This window comes from Balaenoptera physalus (assembly GCF_965194825.1).
Source record: "Balaenoptera physalus genome assembly, chromosome: 2".
NCBI classification, from domain to species: domain Eukaryota; kingdom Metazoa; phylum Chordata; class Mammalia; order Artiodactyla; family Balaenopteridae; genus Balaenoptera; species Balaenoptera physalus.
In genome coordinates this window covers 68,882,108-68,905,807 of record NC_138883.1, presented here as the reverse complement: position 1 = coordinate 68,905,807, position 23,700 = coordinate 68,882,108, and the positions used below count along the sequence as shown (strand labels likewise).

General features: G+C 34.6%; 1 long non-coding RNA gene across 1 annotated transcript in view; it reads right to left on the bottom strand.

Annotated features, from left to right (window-relative positions):
- Positions 1 to 22,011, bottom strand: part of LOC309656172 — a 467,255-nt gene extending 445,244 nt beyond the window's left edge. Inside the window, exon 1 of the long non-coding RNA XR_014261202.1 lies at positions 21,077 to 22,011. This is a non-coding gene — a long non-coding RNA (uncharacterized lncRNA). The remainder of the gene's footprint in view (positions 1 to 21,076) is intronic.
- Positions 22,012 to 23,700: the final 1,689 nt, after the last annotated feature.

The window sequence follows — 23,700 nt, the reverse complement described above, 5'->3', positions numbered from 1 at the left end:
CATAGTTCGTGGGAAAAACTAAGGAAGTCTCAAAATTGTGTTCCTATTATTTCCATTTCTCTAAGACTTTGTTTGAATTCCAAAGTGAATTTTCTATTATCCCATTGTACATTGCATAGGAGGGTACCAACCAACAGCCTTTGGGGCGCAACACCTGCAGTTGCATTCAAAGGCATGACTTTTCCAAGCAGTTTGTGAGCTGGCCTGCATTGTCCCCAAAAGGATAAAGGCCTAGGTTTTTTACCTGACTGGCAGAAGCATTCCAGCACCACGAAAGGACTCTAAACATTGTTTTGTAAGTAATGAGTCCTGCTGGTTTCATCCTGCAAGACATTGAAATCCCACAGGGAAAATGTGGTTAGAAATAAAACAGAAGGCTGGGGCCTTTAATGAGTTTCCTATCCACAGATGCCATCAAGCTTTTATACTATTCATTTTATTTCTACAGCTTCAACAAAGATTCCCAGAGTTGTGGGCCATACTTTTAACACTGAAGTGCACAGAACTTGGCAGAAATCTACACTTCAGAGATAATAACATATCATTCCATGAAATAAAGGAAAAGGCATAATCAAAAAAAGAAGCTAAATATGGAAACCTGTTTTGACAACAAATGAATACAGATGAAGCCAGACAGGAAAGGTGTTATGTATGCATGGTTTTTCTTTTTTCGTGTTTCACATAATTTATGATATTGCAAGAACCTCAAGTTTTCTTTTTTTTAATCATATCCTTTAAGTCAGATAGATTATTTATACTGCTCTCCATCTTATATCAAGGAAAAATTTCAAAGACTGGTGCTTTGAAAGAACAGAACAACACTTGCAAAAATCTATCAAAAATATATATGCTCATTCCCCAATTGCATTTTATTAATTATTAGAATTAGGGGTTCCTCCAAGCCATTTGGATGTACAACAAAATAAAATCAGACTTTCTGAATTTAAAAAATAGGAAAAAGGAAAAAGCAATTTTTACTTAGTAGATGAAGCATAGAAATTACCAGTGGAAGCAAATATTCATCAAATATATTTTGTTAATAAAGATAACCACTGACTTATAAAAAGTTTCCCTCAATCTTGCACTGGGAGAAAACATCCGGTCTCATCAAATTTTAAATTAAATGACAGGTAAGGGACTTTTTTGGATTTGTAATTATTAAAATCAAAATAAAACAGACTTTTCCAATCTTATAAAACTATCCCTGAATTTACTTTTCACTTACAAAGGTTTTTCATGTATATTCAAACTAGAAAATTTTAGAAGAGATTTAGTAAAGAGCCAAGAATTATGGAGAGACTATACCATTAAAAAAATCTAGCTTTCCAAGAGATTTTTACTTTAAAAAATATTTAGGTTGCCTTTTGACAACTTGATATTGACCCTTGCTGAATTTTGCAAATTGACTTCTGGTGAGCCAAAGTTTTTGTGTGTCTTGGATTTTACTATCTTACCTAGAAAATCATTGCTTAAGTAAATTAATGATAAATCTAATAAATAATTTTCTGAATTATTGTTGATAAAAATAATGCTGAACAGGCTAGTAGAAATTATTCAAATATTTCTACCATTTCAAACTTCTGTCCCAATGCAAATGAAGGAGAGGGTAATAATTCAGGAGACCTATAGAAACTTTTTAAAAAATAGATGTGCAAGAGACCTGAGCTGATGAACATTCAAAAACAGAAGCTTGGAGTAGTTCAAAGGTATTCATAGAAAAGAAAAGAGAAACTTTTTGGAGACAGTGAATGGAGAAATCCATAACATCTCTATCTGCAACCCAAATCATGTGTTTTAAATTCTTTAATCTGTAACATTATTTTTGCTAGCCTGATTTTTATAACTAAGAGGCCAATATGACTGAAAACTGCTTTACATTCATATATAAAACCCAGAAGTTAGGACTCTTTCTTCCACTATTTCCACCACCACCTCACACATTTCCTTTTCTTCATTCCATGGATCAAAACAACAGCTTTCATTCTTTGAGTGCCTATAATGTGCCAATCAATGCACATTTCAATAAAAGACTTTCTGCAAAATAGATTATTATTCCCATTTTATAGATGAGAGTTAGAAAGTTTCCATAAGGAAAGTTTCCCAAGATCACACCACCTTAAAGAAGTTAACCCAGGATTTGAATCAGGTCTTTTTTTTACTGCAAATCCATGATCCTCATACAAAGCATGTTACATTATATATTTAAATTTTCTTTCATCCTTGTTTTATGTTGTGTTTATATCTCTATTTCCTCTATTAAATCAAATAGACTATCTTTTTCCAAATGATTTAATCAGTAAATTTAGTCAAAATCATCACATAGATTAATATTTGGAGATTCAACCTTAAGAAATTATGATGGAAGGTATCAATTGAGAAGATTAATTTTTCTTTAATGAATTTTCTAACTTTGGCAGTTCAAATAATTTTAAATTAGTTGAACTATATTTAGTACATAATAATGCTTGAACCAACTGCAATGCCTGAAATTGCCATGGCATATCAAGTAAGAAAACTTGAGAGAACTGTCAAGTAGGAATGCTATGATCCCATCAACAATAGAAAATTGTTAAAAGATACTAGCAACTTGAATAAATTAAAGAGAAACCGTTCCCATGAAAAAACAGACAATGTAGGTATACTATTTTTCTTTTATCAAAATCTTGATGAGGCATGTATTGCATCTCCACATTAGACACGTATTTTAAAATATGTGAAAGATCTGATGCTCTCAAAGAATTTTTCCATAGTTGCTTTATTGATTTTGACAGCAAAGTAGTGGTTTGGCGGCCCTCACTTGTTATTTGACTATTTCTTTGGATTTCCAGACAATTTAATAATTTAATTCTCTCAGAAAAAAAAATAACATTAGTTTACTATTATGTTTGTATTATTTTGGTCTACTTCCTAGTATTACTTACCTTACCATGAATTTTAAGTGAAGATACCTTGACATTTTAATTGTACATGATTTGGAATGTGTTAATTTAGTCAGTTAGCCCATTCATGGTTTTTTTGTTTTTTGTTTTTTTCAGAATAGAAAAGACTTATATTAACCTTTCTGGTTTTAGCAAGTAATGGTTTGAACGAATTTAAACTGATTCACAGATTTTAAAATTAATATACAGGAAAAGTGACTTATTCCTCATGTGCATTCAACAGAGGTCTCAGTAACATCATATACAGAATGCATCTGAGGGAAAAGTAATGTCTCATCTTGGTTTTCAGTTGGGATTCACATAGTTCAACTTCTTGATTAAGAAATATTAAAATAGGGTTTCATGTTCGTGGATCTGTATGAATTGAAAGAATTAGAGCTGATTTCAAGACTTACAGAGTTTAATTTGGAGGAAAACAGAGACTTGGATCTTGCAAAGTGATTTAAAGGAAATAAATTTCGTGTTCCGCATTTTAACTACCACAGGAATTGGAGTCATTTGGCAAACAGTTAACGTTAAAGTTATGCACATTTTTTTATTGTTTGTCATTAACCTTGATTTCATTTTTAAAAATCATTTCATTTTATCACAAAACGTGAGATGAAACGGTAGGTCGTTTTGAATCATTTCTGTCCCCACAGGCACATTTTTAAATGAACAGAATATTGGGAAACTAAAAAGGAATTATATAGGAAATCTGTAAATTATGGAAAATGTGTCTTGGAAACACCCCACTATGTACCAAAAATTACATATTTTTAAAACAAGCAGCATTCTAGATACAAATAGATTCTAGGAATCAAATGTTTCAAGTGAAAGTCTCTTAAAGGTTTATAGTTACAATAATGGAAAAAGCAACACACTTATAATTTCTATGCATAATCTATTTGCTACTATCTATTTTGTGTAAGTAAAATAAATAGCAAATTATTTCAGAGGTATAGCCATCTTTTAATGCTTAAATTAAGTTATTGGGTAAAGCGAACAAGTTTAAGTGCTAACTAGTATTTTGCATACATACCATATGATGCAAAATAGCACGTGCTTTCTATTTACATTGGTTACCAATCTTGATATTCAAGGGAAGAGTGTATAAAGTTAACAAGCAATTATTATTTGGCAAATTAGTACTCAACAACCCTGAGTAAATAGGAAGTTTGAAACCTATCTGTTATACAGCTACTTTAATTTGCATAGCACACTGGTGTGTTTGCTTTGCAAATACTTTGCAATGAATCATCATTTGTACTATACAGTCCAAAGAAAAGCAATCAAAATTCACAGCAAGACAATGAAATTAATTATAACTGTTGAATTCTGTGGTGGTAATTCCTCCTCATGCAGGAAGATTAATTGCATTGCACTTTCCTTGCACTCCACTAAATGATCTGATGAATGTATAATCATTTACAGATTTCTCAAATGCTGAAAATTGATTACCTTTGATTAGCTCTGATCTGCACAAAGAGCTCTGACAGAGTATCAGTGAAACATTACAACATTACAGACAAAGTAACAAATGATTTAATTACCAGTGTGCTTATTAATGTTAGATCCCCTGCAGTGATCCTGGCAAATCAGGGGCCTGTAATAGACCTGTGGGTTTCACTGAATTCCATTAGGGTTTAAATAATATTTCTCACTATTTCTCAAATCCTTCTTTTCATGGCTCCTTAATAACTCTAATTAATTTTAATTTGCACCAAAAAAAAAAATCCACTGCATCTTTAGAAACTTTTAATTAGCTGTAAAATAAAACTCTTCTCCTCCCAAGAAGACATATATGATCAGCTTTGGAGTAGACTCACAAATAAGTTTTCATGAAGGGTAGTTATCTCTCTTTAATATTATTAAATGAAAATCTAAAACAAATGTTGAATTGCACATGTGGTCCAACTCTCCTCTTCTAGCGGCAAACAAAATGAAATTTGTTTAACAAGAACCAAGTGAAAGAACAGTATGGTAAAATGTTTAGATAGTAGTGTGCTAAGCGTCATCATAATACTCTTTTTTTTTTTTTTTTGTCTCAAACGCACACTTTCAACCATTTTGTTAACTATGGTATAGAAAACACACTGATTAAGAAGCTTCAGTGTATGTTGAAAGAGGATTTGAAAATGCAAGAGCAAGAGAACACTGGCCCAGTTAGACACAGAATGTGATGAATAATGTTGGCACAAACAAATCAAGCTTATCTAGGCTTGTACGCGGGAACATTCAGATCACTTTGGATTGGCAGCTTTTAGGGCTTTCCCCAATTTGATGCCATTATATATGACATTAAATTATTGTGAAGCAATGACAATGAAAACCCAGATGATCAGAGGAGTCAAACAGAGCAACTTAAATTAAAATATGTGCCTGCAAGTGTTTCCAGGCAAAGAAAAATTAGAGGGTAGGCAATTAAAAGGTTGTTTAGCACAGAAACGCTGATATACAGACAACTTTATAATAATATTTTTGCACAGTGGCTCTGCAGTTCTGTAGAGACAAGGCAGTGCTGCAGGTGTTTCTGGGTGGCATTTCAAAGCCACTAGCTGTAAAACTTAAGACATGGGGATATGCAGCCCCCAATGCTAATGAATACATTTATTATGTTCAGTGCTGTCAGCAGCTGAAAAGCTATCCATCACATGGAAACAGCACAGAGTCAGGAGTCTCTTTTTTGTGGAGAAATATTGAAGTCAGATTGTTGATGTCAAAAGTCAAAGTCTAGTTCAGCTATCTGTTTTAGGAATCTGACTGAGACACATTGTGCCTGAGCGCAAACTGATATCTAGCAGAGCTCATTTTAGCAAATGTGTGATTTAGAAGTCAAAAAAACACTCCTACAACCAAACTCATAGCAGGCAGAGGCTGTGGCATGCATGCAGAGTTTTTACATTTTAATATGACACCGTTTGGTAGTGTTTATCATCTGAAATCCAAACCATATCAACTTTCTAGCTACGATATTTAAGATCTGTGTACTTTCAAAAAAAATATTCACACAGAATAAGAGAATGCATTAAAATACCACCACAATAGCAAAATGATTGGCCTTGCTGGGCTTGGTTTTGTTTTCATTTTTTTTCTGCAAATCAAACCGCAAGTAGTGAATTCACTTTATTCCCAATAAAACATAGACACTTACATGGGGCTGAAATGAGATGAGTATTTAATGGTGGCTAAATTGCAGACACTACTCAAAGCCCCTTTTGGACATATGCACCTCATTACACTCCTGGAACCTCTATTATAATATTACTTACAACGTCTAAGTATATATTTTATACATAACGTAACAAACATCTACAACAGCCAAATGTCGCTGCATTCTTAGAAAATTGGAGTAAAACAGGAAAAAAAAAAAAGAGCAAATTCACTAGGCTCAGGACCTCTTTTTTGCTTATTTTGATCCTCAGCTCACCTTGTTTCAAGATATCCACCTTCCTTCTTTCTTCACTGGAAAAAAATTTCAAATTAATTTACAATAAAAAGTGAACGAAACGAAATCGGTTTGGGTAGTGCATATTCAATCCTAATAGAATTTTTAAACTAGCTTCAAAATAGATGACATAGCTTGGAAACTACAGTTTTATCCGAACAAATCTTGGGAATCAAAGTGTACATTTCGTGTGTATTTCTTTAAAGGAGGGCTTTGTGCCTCAGAGGCAGCATATGCTCAGAATGCTACTACACTTGCCAGCCTTCCTGTAAATTTGTGGTGTTTAACAAAAAACAAGCACTTTTTTCAATTCAAGTCAGGAAGACTCTTTTATTTTTGCTTATTTCGCCTTCTTTTTTCTTTTCTAGCACAACCCTCAGGGCGCATGATGTAATGGTCAGCACTTGCACGTGGGAGCAAGAAAGCCTTTCCTGAACTGCAAACTTTATTCAATAAAAATGATTGTGCCCCAGCTCTTTTCTCCTCTCAAAGAGGGGAAAACATACAAATATCATGTAGAAAGCTTTAGGAATTCTAAAGACCTCAGTAGGTCTTAGAAACATCAATTATTATTATTATTTTTTTTAGTACAAGAAAAAGAAGCAACACACACAAAAACGATAGCAGAGATTATTTTTACCCTAACTTGGTTCAATGACGCCAGATGTAGAATAAGTCTCTATGGCTTGAAGGGTCACGAGTTTGAGTCAAAACTCAACTTCAAGTTAATTGGCTGGCTTTGGGGGCTGCGCAAATTGCAGAGAGACGTATTTGTTTCTGATGGGGAAAGAAGGGATCGCTAATCCAGAGCCTCTTCATCCCCTTGCTATCTTGGCAGGAACTCACTCTCATAAATCAATATGTTAAAAACAGACACTTTTCCTGATAATAAATAAATAAATAATAAATGCAATCATGAGAGATCCTGTTAGAGAGTAAAAGGAGCAAAAGAAAACAAAAATGAAGGGGGGGGGATTTATTCCTTCCAGATGCATATTTGAAAGCAGTGTTTGTTTGTTAACTCTGAATTTTGCCTATATTACCCAGCAAATCTGCTGACAACCATATGCGTTTGAATAAAACCTGACATCATATCTTAATTTTAATATTTTGCAATGTATAAAGGCATACCCTATAGTTGAATGGCCAGATTTTCTTGTCTTTTTTTATCTTTTTGTTTTTTTTTTTTTAATCAACTAAAAACCTCTTTGGAATACTAGGCAGGATTATTTCATTTTAAAACTCCTTCCAGATAGATATATCAGCAACCATTTGGAATACTGCTATGTATCTGTCAGGGAAAAAAAATCCACAAAAGAGAAAGAGCCACCATATGGAATTCACTAGATACTAAAGCTCTTGTCCACCCAAATTACACCAGTCCTCACATAATAAGAAGCCATTGCAGAGGCACTGCCGTATGCCTTCCAGGCAGAGCTCCATAGCCAGCAATTAGTCTATATAGTCAGAGGCCAAAAAACCTTATTGTCTTACTTGCTGTATAATTATCTGTTATGATGAACTGTGATTCTAAGGACTATTGTCTTTACGCTTGGATCTGTGTGTGGAGTGGTTGTCTGGCTGAGACCCAAGAATGGACCTTCCTTTTAGTATCTCTGCCTGAGTGATTTCTCTGGTCTCTTCCTGGCTGGGTAAAACAGAGACTGTTTCTGCATGATTTCTTGGGTTGATGAGAAGCAATTATGCCTTAAATGAAGTCATTCATGTCTGCCATTTTGTTTGCATATTTTCCAGTGTTCACCTGTTATTAAACCTGTCTTTAAACTGTAAGCTAGTTTCAAGTAGACTTTTGTGTCTAACACAGTTTGGTAATCAGAGGAAAACAAAATAGATAAAATGTTTTCTGCACAGATCACTCAAGCAAGAAATCTAATAAAGTGATTAAAATCTAAAATAGCATTTAAGAATTTCCTAGGCATTTTTATTTCTTTGAATTTCCCCCCCATTCCCTGAAAAATGGCAATTGTCTTCGCCGTCTTAGTGTGAAAGTTAAAGCAACTTTGTCATCTGTTGAAGGAAAAGGAAAGGGCAGGGAAAGGAGAGGATGTTAAGAAATCTTATTCTCCTTGTCAGATAGTTATTGTTGTTCATTATAATATGAAAATGATATGTTGGCACATGTAATAAAAAGGATATTAGAAATATTTGTTTAAAATTGATTATATCTTGTAGGTAATGAGTTCATTAGAAAACATGGATTAAATGTTTAAAGGTACATAGTGTAACCAGATGTAATTATTAATTAAAAGTGTATTGTATACACTTGTATACCCTCTGGTCTTTAAATATCTGAAATGCAAATGCCCATAGTAGCTTATAATGCAAGATTAGATGAACTACAGTTTAAAGTCAAAACAGCCATAACACAAAAATTGAGTTTACTATCAATTTATCTAAGTTAATGCATGTCTTATTAAATGAAGTTTTATTGAATAACTTTTTCCCCTTTTTGGAAATTTTTACATTTAGTCAGCTATTTATTAGCTATTCTTTGTTAATGGATATATTTTATAAATACAATTAGTTTTAAAAATTAGCCACAGTGCCTAGGCCAGAATAGTTTATTGGATATTTTTCTAACAGTAAATACAAAATGGAATATTGTTAAGCAAATTGGAAATATAATTGATGCTATGATTACTTATATTATTTCATATTATACTCATTCATTTTGGAAAAGAATCATTTTTTTAAAGGATATAGAGAGTAAATTAATTTTAAAACAATTTTGTCTAAGTTTTAAAAAAATCCAGCTAACCATATGTGTCTGATTTTTGAGTTTCAATGAAATAAGAGAAGACTTGCTGATGGTTTAAAAGTACTTAATTTATCACCACTGAACAGAAAGCATTTCCCCCTGAAGAGGTTTGTACTAAGGTGACCTCTGCTGTTTAAAAAAAAGGCTTGCAAAAAGCAGTCCCTTTCCTAAAATATTCAGTAATCCTAAATTACAAGGATGGAAGTGAGTACTGCTGTTCTTGAAAGTATTTACTAAATTCATTACTGTTTCGATAATATATGTGATTTTTAAGCCTTTCTCCCTCATAGCTGGGAAATTTCCTCTGTCATTTACTTCCTTGCATTTTGCGTATAAATTCTGACTGACTGGGATCCCTGCCATTGAATTTTCTTCTCACTGAAGGGTTTTCTCTGCTCCTGGTGGGGCAAAGTCATGACCCAGAAAAAAATTGATTCATGAATTCTCAGGGTACAAGTAAAGAAGAGAGGAAATATGCCTTGGCTGAGTTCTGACTAGTGACAATTTAAAACCTGCAATTAGTCTGAAATCAAACTGCAAAAGGAATAATGACTTAAAAATTCATTAATTCAAACTGATATATTAACTTTAACAAACTAGATCCCTTATTATACGGAATCGGTTTTTACGAGCTGTTGTGTTCACTGTTGGAACCTAAATTTCAGTAATTTTTAAATTATCTAAAGATGGTAGAAAGACCACCAGATTGCACTGCAGTGTGCCTTTTCTCTACCTTGATAAACCTAACTTTTATCGGATTTGCTTGACATGAACACCTCAATCCTGGGTTTTATTTCCACCTTAGTCCTAAATTTCATGTTTGTAAATCCCCATTGTCCAGTGGAGCACATGTTCTTTAGTTATTTCCCCCCTGATGTTTCCAAGACCCCAAGTCCCCTTTAGCTAACTCCCTGACATTTCCATGACCCACACTGCTGAAATGTTATACAGTAATTAATGTTGATCCTAGTACACACTCAGCCTCCAGTACAAATTAGGATGGAAAAGGTTATCATAATATTTTGCTAGTCTATTTGGTAGATCTGAATTGCTCCCTGTGGGGGACAAACAAAAAAGAGAGGTGTTTTAAAGTTAGGCTTTAGAAGAAAGACCGTCCAGGTAGTAATGAGTCTTTGAAAATCACTCATATTTTAAACTTTTCATCTGAAAATAATTAATCATCATGTGTCGACATATTGATTCTTAAGTTATAATCCCTAAGGACCGATGTGCAAGACTGTCAAGTGGGTCAGTAGGCACTGTCCATGAATTCAGACTAAAACTCTTGTTATCATTGGGTGGAGTTCAAATCCAGGTACAACCAGCAGCTGGAGCTTCTCCAACTGTCAGTAGTGTCTGAAAAACACTAAGAGACTAAATAATTTAGATTACACTATATTGACCTGTATGATTGTTTAAATGAGTAATGCAGCCACTAACTGAAAGAGGTCAACCATCTGTAGAGGAAACACTGAATTTGGTTTCATTTCCAAACAAACTTTTGAAGAGCAAATTGTTTTTTCTGTGGGAGGTAGGAGAAAGTCTGAAGACAGATTAATGACTGCTCCCGCTAAATAAAGGTTAAAGCTTCTGTCATTTATAGAACGCAACTTCAATAGAAAAGAAGTCATAAGGCATCTGGTCCAACTGCCACATAATCAGTATAAATGGGTATTGTTTCGGGTGGGTACAAAAGTAAGTGGCTTTAAGAAGGCAGTATTATTTCATTATATGCCATCATCATTCATTACATATATGTGTGAGTACATGTGTATATGAAGGGAAAAGACTTTGGAAAGACAATCCTGAAGTCAGAATAACCGCATTTTTATAGATAATGGCAAAGTGTTTGTTTTAAATGCAACACTACCTAAACCCTTATCTCTGAAGTTTGGAACAGCTATAAATCAGAATTTGAGATGCATACATTGCACTCCCAGTTTATTTTGAGAAAAAAGTGCCTATTTTAACTAGAGTAACACATACAAATCACACTCTTGGTGTTCAGGCAACTCACATTGAATTAAAGGTTGCAATAATTAAGTGCCCCTACCAACTTCTTCAGAGACATTACCTTCCAACAGGTTGCTTGCCAGGCAGAGTGGTTTCATTATTGGATTTCTTCCGTGATTCTCTATTCTCCTGCCATTGTACTTTAACAGGCTTCTCCAACCTCTTCATGGTAAACAAATTACAAAAGAAAAGAATGGCAGAGAGGAAAGAGATTAAGACCTGTGTGCCCATGAGCTAACTATGAACTTAATGCCATGAATTAAAAAAAAAAAGGAAAAATATCTTTGCCATTGGTCTTTACTTCCTATACACACAGGCACACACACACACACAAACACACTAGTTTCTTCTTAAATTGCTTGAGGCCGGGTGTAGATGAATATATAGTAAACACTTTCCTCAAATGCTTTTGGACACATTGTCCATGCAATTAACAAAAATATTCTCCAACATTCCTCTTCGCATCATTAGTCATCTGTTCAGCAATAATAAAACTTTTATCATAATAATTCAATATATCAAGAAGATACTTGCACTGCATATGCAAAATGTTGAGCTTTTTAAATGCTCCCTGGCTGTAGTAATACTAATCCAATAAATCTTTATAAATTTGGGCAATATACACATGTTGCTACTAACATGTAATTTTGGTTGCCATCAGTTGATTAAAAATGCTAATTGGGAATCTATTATTTTTAGAAAACATTTTCTGAGAGCCTACTGAGAGCTTGGTACTGTGAAGAATGCAGAAATAAATAAAATACAGACACTACTAATAATTTACTTATAATATGATGAAATGGAAAAATCCATTGACTTACGATAGGCTCATTTCTAAGAACTATGACCAGAACACACAGTCATAATGATACAAGTCCCTGTACCATGTTTTCATGCTCTGAGTTCGGATTTTCATGAGTAAGCACAGGCATCTCTCTCCCTCTCTCTCCCCTTCTCTCTCTCTCTCTCTCTCTCTCTCTCTCTCTCTCTCTCTCTCACACACACACACACACACACACACACAGGAAGCTTTACACATTCCTTATCTGAGCCAACTTAAATAAAGACAAGGAGAAGCAGCAGAACTTCACATGGTCTTTCTTTGTATCTGTTTGTGAGTCCTACACGCCACCTGTATTTCCCATTCCTACCTCCCTCACATCCCAGAAGTGAAGGTTGCAAAGGGTGGTGATTAGTAAAATGTGATCCAATTGATATGTTTCAAGTAGAAGCCACTATAATGGATATCTTCTTTGTGTCAAAGAAATACCAGGAAAAGATAAAAAACTCAGTAGTAGCTAAGAAAAGGCAAAGTTCAAGTATTTTGTTCAATTTTCCAACATGATGTACCAGTTACATTGACATCTTGATACTTTAATGTCTGCTTATCTATCTTTTGGTCCAGACATTTTTATATTATCTATCATAATACTTATTAGAGAAATTGGAAATAGAAAAAAATATAATTCCAGGTTATTATGTTGTGCTGCATTTTTAAATATTTTCTGGTCTGAAAACAAAATCATATTTTGTTTGAATACTGCTAATATAATCATTGTTTATTTCAACATATATTAAGTCCTTCGCTCAAGCCAGACACTGAACTGAATCCTGGAGATACCTCACAGGAGAGACAAAACCCTGGGGATATAGGACTGAATAAATATACAGTCCCTGCTCTCATGGAGCTTACATACTAGCTAAAATTATGAAAAGTATTCAACTTCTTTAAGTGAGGAAAAGGCCATTTTGTTCAGACAAAAAGAGAGTGGTGGATATAAATCATCTAGATCAGCACTGTCCAATATGATAGCCATTAGCCACCTGTGGAAATAGGGAGCTGTTGCAGGTTTTCAGTAGAATATGATCTGACTTTTTTCAAAGATCACTATGGCTTCTCTGTTGAGAATAGAACAATCCTGGTTTATGCAAATTGTCTTGGGATAATTATTAATAGTGCCCTGTTTCACTCTCAAAGGTCTGGGTCACAAATGTATGGTCACCTGATAGTCTGAGGCTATGGAGGTGACCCAGTAAGACGTTGATCTAGGTAGCTTGGACAAGGATGAAGTGAAGTATCAGTGAAGTAAAGCATATAATGCATAGGAAATTGCTATTTTTATTACATAATCCTATGCCTCCTTTTTCTGTCTTTTTATTTTCAATTGTGATAAAATACACATAACATAAAAATCTTCATTTTGACCACTTTTAGGGATGCAGTTCAGAGGCATTAAGTACATTCACATTGTTGTGCAACCATCACCACCATCCATCTGCAGAACTCTTTTCATCATGTAAAACTCAAACTTTGTGTCCATTAAACAACAGCTCCCCATTCTCCCTCCCCTCAAGCCCCTGGCAACCACCATTCTACTTTCTGTTCTATGAATCTGACTACACTAGGTACCTCATATAAATGGAATCGTACAGTATTTGTCTTTTTGTGACTGGCTTATTTCACTTAGCATAATACCCTCAAGGTTCATTTGTGTTGTAGCATATGTCAGAATTTCCTTCCTTCTTAAGGCTGAATAATATCACATTGTATGTATATACCACATTTTGTTTATCCATTCATCCATTGATGAACACTTGGGTTGCATCCACCTTTTGGCTATTGTGAATAATGCTGCTATGAATATGGGTGTACAAATATTTCTTCAATATTCTTTTGGGTATATACGCAGAAGTAGAATTGCTGAATCGTATAGTAATTTCATTTTTAATATTTTGAGAAAACACCATACTGCTTTCCACAGAGTCTGCACCATTCTATGTTTCCACCAATAGTGTACAAGTGTTCTAATTTCTTCACATCATTCACAACACTTGTTATTTTCTGGGATTTTCTGATAGTAGCCATCCTGATGGATGTGAGGTGGAATCCTGTGTTTCTTAAAACTCAATTTGCATTTCCAGGTGCAACATAGTGTATTTTCCCAGAATGTCAAATTATTGCAAAGTGTTGGATAAAACATATTTTTGTATTAAAACAAATAGATTTTTGGGACACTGAATATATTCTGCATAAGAATTTCTCATATATATCTGTAAGATAAAGTGTCAGCATGATATTTCTGTCCAAGTATGGTCCCTCCCTAGGTCTCCATGGAGTGCCAGTTCACTCTTCTTAGTTGAGGTGACTGGGGAGAAGAGTTTGTGAAGCAGTGGAAAATCTGTTTTAATACTCATAGCAGTTAATGTCAGCTAATATTTGAGTCTATGGTTGACCAAATGTGTGACACACCTGACATGACTTTCAGTCTTTTTACTGGAGGTTGGTAATGGCTGGCATACTAATTGCTGATAACTGTGAAGATCCACAAATAATCTCAGAACTACACTTTTGCTAATCCTTCTGGTCTAATACCGCCCCTTTTTTTGTTTACCAGCTTAACTAGTAATTATTAATATGTCCTAATTTCATTATTTTTTATTGAGAAGCAGAATTACAAAGTAGTTAAAAGAATGGCCTCTGGAAACAAACTGCCTAGATTTTAATTTCAGCTCAGCTTGCTAGCTGGGTGGTCTGAATGACCTCAGGCTACTTACTTATCCTCTCTGTGACTTAGTTACTTCACCTTTAAGATGTCAATACATGTAAAGCACTTTGAGTAGGACTTCAACAAATGTTTTTTACTTTTATTATTATTTTAGTTTAAATTAGATTTAAACATATATATTTCAACGAAAAGAATAAATGTGTGCTTTCTGATTCATTAACATTAATGTTCACTATGGTTATGAATACCTACTATACCTACTAATGGATCACTGTGTAAGGTAACAAAGATAAACATAAATTCATACAAAAGGAATCCCCAGGTTTGTCGATCAAAGTCTTTGACTCAATTAGAAAATTCATTTCAATTGGTTTGATTTAGCATTGCTAGAAATTATCTAGATTGAGAGAACATTTCATTTGATTCACCAGCTCTAAGTTACCACTGACACAAATCAAATGAGGTGTTTGTTTCACCTAGAAATGTGCTATCGTATAGTTATCTTACATTGCTGTATTCCACATTAATCTACAAAAGCAGTCTATAAATGCTTACTCCAATGTACTAGCATCTGACTAGCAAAAGGCATTTCAACTCCAAAGACATCATGATACTTCCTAATGGATACATCCAAAAGAGTCACTGACATTGGGCAAATAAATGGCTACAATAGTTCAGTTCCCTATTGACACGAAATAGTCCATAGCTACCCATCCATTGCTATAAAAGACAATGTGGCATTGTTATCAATATATGAACTTAAGGCATCAGAATGACTACATTTGAATTTAACTAAGAGTTTTTTAATGAGGTGAATATTGTTTTATATGGAGATACATTTATTTTTTGTTATTCAGTTTATAGGAGCCCTGAATATGCCCTTACCTGGAAAAAAATTTCAGCAGTGAAAAAGGTAGTTACAATAAAATCATTTTTCCCAAATTTAAAGATAAAAACAAAAGCTTTAAGCATTATACTTTTGTCTTTATGCAACCAAGTAGGAGGGGAAAAAAATCTACAAACAAAAAATGCATTAATATAGTATTGTCTTGTGTATTTACCTATGTAGCTATCTTTACTTGTGCTCTTTATTTCTTCCTGTGGATTTAAGTTACTGTCTAGTGTCCATTCATTTCTGCCTAAAGGTCTCTCTTTGGTATTCTTTTAGGGCAGGTCTGCTAGCAATAAATTCTCTTGGTTAATTACTCCTAAATTTTTTAAGGATAGCTTGGTGGATATAAACTTCTTGGTTGACAGTCCTTTCCCTTCAGCACCTTGAATAGGACATTCCTCTTCTTTCTGGCCTGTGTAGTCTCTATTGAGAAGTTACCTGTTAATCTTACTGAGGATCCCTTGTACATAAAGAATCACTTCTCTTTGTTTCTTTCAACATTCATTCTTTGTGCCACATCTTCTTTATCCATTCATCTGTTGATGGACACTTAGGTTGCTTCCATGTCCTGGCTATTGTAAATAGAGCTGCAATGAACATTTTGGTACATGACTCTTTTTGAATTATGGTTTTCTCAGGGTATATGCCTAGTAGTGGGATTGCTGGGTCGTACGGTAGTTCTATTTTTAGTTTCTTAAGGAACCTCCATACTGTTCTCCATAGTGGCTGTATCAATTTACATTACCACCAAAAGTGCAAGAGGGTTCCCTTTTCTCCACACCCTCTCCAGCATTTATTGTTTGTAGATTTTTTTGATGATGGCCATTCTGACCAGTGTGAGATGATATCTCATTGTAGTTTTGATTTGCATTTCTCTAATGATTATGATGTTGAGCATTCTTTCATGTGTTTGTTGGCAATCTTCTTTGGAGAAATGTATATATCTTCTTTGGAGAAATGTCTATTTAGGTCTTCTGCCCATTTTTGGATTGGGTTGTTTGTTTTTTTGATATTGAGCTGCATGAGCTGCTTGTAAATTTTGGAGGTTAATCCTTTGTCAGTTGCTTCATTTGCAAGTGACTTTTCTGAACTAATTGTAATTTTGGAAAGTCTGTATTCTTTGTTGTGTGTGATCACTGAAGTTATTGCTTAGTCAGCTTAACTCAGTAGTTACCTAATGATTAGAAAGAGATTTTCTTAAATTCTTGAAAACAATAAGTTTTTAGCCTTTGCTGAGGTTCTCTATGCACATATTGAGGCATCCTTTCAATGTCCAGGTGGTCAGTTTACATCTGTGCTTTAGCCTTCATCTCCTGCCTTCACAGACATCAGGGTCAACCAGAGGTGAGCACTTAGGGCCTTCTCAGAGCTTTCCTGGGTATTCACAGAATCCTGGGGATGTGCACACCTCTGAACATGCATGGCCTTCTAGATTCTCAGGAATATGTAGGAGCCTTTCAAAGTCCCCTGTGGACATCTCATTCCCTAGCATTTTGGGGTCATTTTCTTGTTTGCTCCAACTGTTATTGCTGCCTTAGACAGGGGTGATGTTAAACAATTACAATTGACAGTTTTCCCTCAGGTAAAAATGCTGTTTTCATTGAGTGATCTCTGAGTTGGGTCAAGTAAAAGCATGCTCTGCAACTGGAGATTTCCAGAGAACTACTGAACAAGTCAACTGATGACAATTCTCTGAAAATGAGGCTTTAAAAAGTCTCCAACCCACTGTGATCCTTCCAGTGGCTGCTAAGCTGCTTAATTTCGTGATTTTGGGGCTGTTGTTTTGCAAGGCTACTCCAGATCTGGGGAGAAGGTGGTGGAATCAGGGCATGTTAAAATACCACAAACCTTGCTGTTCTTAGTGAGATTCAACCATTTTTCTTGAATAAATGCTCCTCGAATGATTGCAGGTTTGAGGTATTTTCCAGAGTCCTGAAAAAGTTATTTTGACTATTTTGCAAATATTCCCATTCGGTTACATAGGAGTAAAATTTTGAAGTTCCTATTCTGCCATTCCTGTTGATGTCCAGCCAAAGTCCTTGATATTTAAACAACAAGCTATTTAGGACCTTTAAAGAAAATTTCAATAGATGATTTGGAATGTTTACCTCTTTAATTCCTCTTAAACCAACTCAAGTTAATTGTTGTTGAAGCCCTTTGAGTCCTAGGGCTTGTGAGTAGCTTTGCAATATGCTCTAGGTCCAGTGGACTGACTCAAATTAAAGAGAGATAAAACAATACAATTATTAATAATCTATGACTAATAAAGAAGCATATCTGATCCAGAGAAATAATGATTTTTTGTTTTATTATTAATATTAGCACTGGTCACTATAGGTGTTGCAGTGGTGATTTCAGGGAGGAGATTACGTCGGGTAAATTAAAAATGCATCAGAGATAGCACTTCTTAATTAATTACTGTGGCCCTGAGCTTTGGGGGCAGTTCGGTCAGAGAGAAGGAAGAGAAAGACCTGAGTCACTGGGATTCTCCAGTGGATATGCTAGGAAATTTGCAGAGTACTTTATGTTCAACAGTATGGTATCTTTTCTTCCCTAAACTATGTTTACAATGAAACCCATACTCATATTATGAAATGTTTTAAGTAGCACTACAGAAATGTCATGGTATAGGCTGAATTACCTTTTGCCTGTCTCTTCAAATCTTTACATTTTACAAGTTATTGCCTTGTTATTGCTAACTCATAACATTCCTGATATCAATTCTACTAAAATTGAAATTTGTGTTTCCAGTATTAAACAATCCAATCAAGTATTTAATTTCTTGGAAATGGGTTTAACTACTAACTTTTGCTAGTTCAGTTGATGATTTTGGCATAATTCAAAGTCAAACATTTCAAAGGTATAACACTGTAGCCCCATCATGGCTGAGGTAGATGGCTTACTCAAAGTTTCAGGGTAAAATGATTTCTGCCATGCACTTTGATGTATAACTGTAAGTTTTCATTTAAATACTTTTTCAGGAATTTGAGTAGCTCACAAGCAGCATCGTAAAGAAAAAGACTAGCCCTGAGGTTTGGCATCTTTCAACTCCTCTCTGCCGGCGGGAGCTCTTCTCTACAAATAGAAATCAGTCTGACTTCCTGAAGGTATAACAACATGTGAAACTCACAGGCACTCATCTGAGACAATAGGAGTCCTCAATTACACGGTGCTAATTATGTGTCATATATGTATTAAACCCTTGCTTAACCCCTAAGGTACTGCCTATTGTTAATCCCATTTTACAGAAGAAGATGCTAAGGCAGTAACGTCCCACAACTAAAAAGAGAGTGGATTTTGCATTTGGACCTTAACGTTTTGTTTCTACATCTGTACTTTATACTGCTACATTAAACATCTGAGAGATAAACATGCTTACTCCTAATACAGAATCTGTATTCAAAATGTGCTTTGTTAATGACATAATTCTCAGTAGAGAGGACACATTTCCATATCTAGTTTTCATTCAAAAGCTCAAAGAAGCAGTACATACACAATGAAAAGAGAATGTTTAGAGGAATGTGTGGACCATATGTCTAATAGACTGAGAACCACCTCATAGCAAATTAAATCAGAAAGCAGTAAGTTTAGACCACATTATCTAAGCTCCCCACCGTAATAGATTTACTAAGTAATTTATAAATTATTTATTAAAAATACAAATAAAATTATTTTAAATAATTTATATATTACTAAGATTTTGATGTGATGCCCTTGATTTTTACCAAGAGTCTAAGAGGAAAAACCATATAAAACTATCATTGGAAATACCTTCTACATATTTTGTTCAATGTCCCTTATAAAATTTTTTTAGAATTTAGTAACAAAAAATGTCTTCCTTTGAAGAAGCAATCTGTATCTTTTACAAGATAATAAGATTTATGAAATCCATCCTCCTTTCCTTGTTATTGGCTGCCAGGAATCTCTGAGCTAAGTATAAGACTTAATCACAGTTAATGTATTTGCTCTTGAAATAGTATACTTTCTACCTTTTGAAAAATCTTTCTCTATTCTAAAAGCATTTTTGTATACACATGTTTTTGTAAGTTTCTCCAACCCCATTCTAGGAGCAAGCAGGTGATTCTTTTTAATACCTTATTGAGAAAATGTCTTTCTCAAAATTAAGGTTATCATTGTTTCCCTGTGAGCTAATTCTGAAGTTCTTTAAAATCCACAAACACTAATTCAAAGAGGATCATTAGCAATAATTTAAAAATCTCATTTAATATCATCATATCAACAAAACTAAAGGAAATGGGACTGATGAATTCTAAACTTATTACTTCTGCAAACCACTTCCCTCAAGCACACAAAGGAAGAAGTAGCTATGGCCTCGTCTTCATATTCATCTTCCACTGGACCTCAGGTAATGTTCTCCCACACAGTTTGAGATTTTATTGTTACAGGCTAGCGGGTCCGATGCCAGAACTGTACCAGAAATGCCTCACCACTCTATCGATGGTATGGAGATGGTCCCTGTCTCATGAATTAAGTTAAAAAGGTATAGGCCATGGTTCATCCTAGAAAATGGTAACTTATATTTCTCTTTGTAATATATATATATATATATATATATATATATATATATATATATAAAATACGTGCATTTATATGGGTGTATTAAAGGATAGGGATATAAACTATCTTCAGTTTAATGGTCTCTTCTCTTTTGGAAAATAAATGAGAATTTAATTAACTTAAACTCTTTGTACTTCTTGTACTTATTCTTATTTTAAGAAAATACTCTGATTGGTGTCAAACATGCATGCTATCTCAATTTCTATGCCAGATGCTCTTAATATTGATTGCTCTCTTTCCTTTCTCATTCCCTTTACTTAGCTCAGATTGGAATTTTCATGATTTTCTCTATGTTATCACAGTATTTTACTTGTATGTCTATTTGTGAACACATCCATTTTCCCACCTAGGTTTCTAGATTTCTTTAAGACCAAAATATGTACCTTTGTATTTTTCCAGAATCTGACTCTAAGCCTTGTACACAGTAATTCTTCAGCAAATACAGATAGCTCTTGCTGGATTAGGACTACTGACAGAAGGATTTTGTGGAGTGGATTATGCAATATAATTTTCCTTTACTTAATATAAATGGTGAGGCTGGCCTCATCCTTATACTAGGAAAGAAGGTACTAGCAGTCATATAGTACAGCAATTCAGAGTGTCAGCTCTAGAGCTAGATTGTGTGGATCTGAAATCCTGGCTATTCACCTCTTCTCAATATCCTCATCTGTAAAAGGTGATAATAATTGGACATACCTCACAGGGTGTCAAGACTATAAATTAGCTAATACATGTAGAGTAATTAGTGCTTATACAAATTAAACTTTAGCAATGCAAATAAACAGGAAAACCTAGAAATTCTGACTGGGGAATCAAGAAAGTCATGGTTAGAAGGGGAAGTAATTTTTAAGTTAGAATTTGGTATCTGGAATTTCATTAGTACTTTATAGGTCAGTGAGCTGCTGTGATACATCAACACGGATATTATAACTTTTCAGAAACACTTTTTTTTTTTAAACATCTTTATTGGAGTATAATTGCTTTACAATGGTGTGTTAGTTTCTGCTTTATAACAAAGTGAATCAGTTATACATATACATATGTTCCCATATCTCTTCCCTCTTGCATCTCCCTCCCTCCCACCCTCCCTATCCCACCCCTCTAGGTGGTCACAAAGCACCGAGCTGATCTCCCTGTGCTATGCGGCTGCTTCCCACTAGCTATCTATTTTACATTTGGTAGTGTATATATGTCCATGCCACTCTCTCACCCTGTCACATCTTACCCATCCCCCTCCCCATATCCTCAAGTCCATTCTCTAGTAGGTCCGTGTCTTTATTCCCGTCTTACCACTAGGTTCTTCATGACCTTTTTTTTCCCCTTAGATTCCATATATATGTGTTAGCATACTGTATTTGTTTTTCTCTTTCTGACTTACTTCACTCTGTATGACAGACTCTAACTCCATCCACCTCACTACAAATACCTCCATTTCATTTCTTTTTATGGCTGAGTAATATTCCATTGTATATATGTGCCATATCTTCTTTATGCATTAATCTGATGATGGACACTTAGGTTGCTTCCATGTCCTGGCTATTGTAAATAGAGCTGCAATGAACATTTTGGTACATGACTTTTTTTGAATTATGGTTTTCTCAGGGTATATGCCCAGTAGTGGGATTGCTGGGTCGTATGGTAGTTCTATTTTTAGTTTTTTAAGGAACTTCCATACTGTTCTCCATAGTGGCTGTATCAATTTACATTCCCACCAAGAGTGCAAGAGGGTTCCCTTTTCTCCACACCCTCTCCAGCATTTATTGTTTCTAGATTTTTTGATGATGGCCATTCTGACCGGTGTGAGATGATATCTCATTGTAGTTTTGATTTGCATTTCTCTAATGATTAATGATGTTGAGCATTCTTTCATGTGTCTGTTGGCAATCTGAATATCTTCTTGGGAGAAATGTCTATTTAGGTCTTCTGTCCATTTTTGGATTGGGTCGTTTGTTTTTTTGTTATTGAGCTGCATGAGCTGCTTGTAAATCTTAGAGATTAATCCTTTGTCAGTTGCTTCACTTGCAAATATTTTCTCCCATTCTGAGGGTTGTCTTTTGGTCTTGTTTATGGTTTCCTTTGCTGTGCAAAAGCTTTTAAGTTTCATTAGGTCCCATTTGTTTATTTGTGTTTTTATTTCCATTTCTCTAGGAGCTGGGTCAAAAAGGATCTTGCTGTGATTTATGTCATAGAGTGTTCTGCCTATGTTTTCCTCTAAGACTTTGATAGTGTCTGGCCTTACACTTAGGTCTTTAATCCATTTTGAGTTTATTTTTGTGTATGGTGTCAGGGAGTGTTCTAATTTCATACTTTTACATGTACTTGTCCAATTTTCCCAGCACCACTTATTGAAGAGGCTGTCTTTTCTCCACTGGATATGCTTGCCTCCTTTATCAAAGATAAGGTGACCATATGTGCGTGGGTTTATCTCTGGGCTTTCTATCCTGTTCCATTGATCTATATTTCTGTTTGTGTGCCAGTACCAAACTGTCTTGATTACTGTAGCTTTGTAATATAGTCTGAAGTCAGGGAGCCTGATTCCTCCAGCTTCATTTTTCGTTCTCAAGATTGCTTTGGCTATTTGGGGTCTTTTGTGTTTCCATACAAATTGTGAAATTTTTTGTTCTAGTTCTCTGAAAAATGCCAGTGGTAGTTTGATAGGGATTGCATTGAATCTGTAGATTGCTTTGGGTAGTAGAGTCATTTTCACAATGATGATTCTTCCAATCCAAGAACATGGTATATCTCTCCATCTATTTGTATCATCTTTAATTTCTTTCATCAGTGTCTTATAATTTTCTGCATACAGGTCTTTTGTCTCCTTGGGTAGGTTTATTCCTAGATATTTTATTCTTTTTGTTGCAATGGTAAACGGGAGTGTTTTCTTAATTTCATTTTCAGATTTTTCATCATTAGTGTATAGGAATGCAAGAGATTTCTGTGCATTAATTTTGTATCCTGCTACTTTACCAAATTCATTGAGTAGCTCTAGTAGTTTTCTGGTAGCATCTTTAGGATTCTCTATATATAGTATCATGTCATCTGCAAACAGTGACAGTTTTACTTCTTTTCCGATTTAGATTCCTTTTATTTCTTTTTCTTCTCTGATTGCTGTGGCTAAAACTTCCAAAACTATGTTGAATAATAGTCGTGAGAGTGGGCAACCTTGTCTTGTTCCTGATCCTAGTGAAAATGGTTTCAGTTTTTCACCATTGAGGACAATGTTGGCTGTGGGTTTGTCATATATGACCTTTATTATGTTGAGGAAAGTTCCCTCTATGCCTACTTTCTGCAGGGCTTTTATCATAAATGGGTGTTGAATTTTGTCAAAAGCTTTCTCTGCATCTATTGAGATGATCATATGGTTTTTCCTCCTTCAATTTGTTAATATGATGTATCACATTGATTGATTTGCATATATTGAAGAATCCTTGCATTCCTGGAATAAACCCCACTTGATCATGGTGTATGATCCTTTTAATGTGCTGTTGTATTCTGTTTGCTAGTACTTTGTTGAGGATTTTTGCATCTATGTTCATTAGTGATATTGGCCTGTAGTTTTCGTTTTT